This window comes from Cryptotermes secundus, unplaced genomic scaffold (genome assembly GCF_002891405.2).
Source record: "Cryptotermes secundus unplaced genomic scaffold, Csec_1.0 scaffold3730, whole genome shotgun sequence".
NCBI lineage: Eukaryota > Metazoa > Arthropoda > Insecta > Blattodea > Kalotermitidae > Cryptotermes > Cryptotermes secundus.
In genome coordinates this window covers 21,903-22,933 of record NW_019738039.1, presented here as the reverse complement: position 1 = coordinate 22,933, position 1,031 = coordinate 21,903, and positions in this window count along the sequence as shown.

Genomic DNA, 1,031 nt, shown 5'->3' with positions numbered 1-1,031 from the left:
TTGGGTTGTGCCAGTAAGAGTAGCATTCAAAGAATACAGAGATTTCAGAACAAAGTGCTGAGGGGAATAGTAAATGCCCCTTGGTATGCCCATAATAGTGACATCCATAGGGATATTGGCATTAGGATGATCACTGCCAAAATTAAAAGGATAGCTAAGAAGCACAAAGATCAGCTTCAACACACCAACGTGGAAGCAATACAGTTTCTTGATAAGAGGACAGTGAGAAAGCTCAAGAGACTCAAGCGGTTTGAACTAGTGCAGTGCAAGTGCGCATTAGTATAAACAGAGATATGAGTGTGACAACAATGTGCTCATGACACCAGATGCTGGGACACACCGGTGGGCATAGTCTCAGAGTTTAGTTCTAGTAGTAGTAGTTTAAGTGAGAATAAGAATTCTCGTTAGTCCCAGACTAGTTGCATTGTTGGAACATTAAAAAAAATCACTACTGATGCCCTTGCCATAATACAAGATAGAAACTGCAGTACATGAAAAATGACACCTAATCATAGTGACAGCAAGTAACAGGGTGAATAAAAGCTTTAAACATCTTATAATATTGTATTCCCGGATGCTGTTGCATTGATGTATTGCTCTACACATTCACTTCCATCTGTAATGCAACTCTGTTCACAATTTCTCCTTAATTTAAATAACTTAATGTTATTCACATTAATTCACATTAATGTTAATCAACTGCTACATGTTTCGGCCTTACTTGGCCATTCTCAGGCAAACTGTTCACTTTTCGAAACTGCCACACTGCACTAGTTCTTAAGTTAAAATATTGGCCGCGCCGTAGCTCAAGCGGTTAGTCGCTGGCTTTCCACCACTGCAGCCTGGGTTTGATCCCGGGTCTGGTCAAGTGGGATCTGTGGTGCACAAAGTGGTGCTGGGGCATGTGTTCTCCGAGTACTTCAGTTCCCCTTGCCAATCTTCATTCCACCAATTGCTCCACAGTCACCCTCACCTATCATCTGGGGCTTGTACAATAGGCCAGAAGTGGCCACAGTGCAAGGGACTTAGTC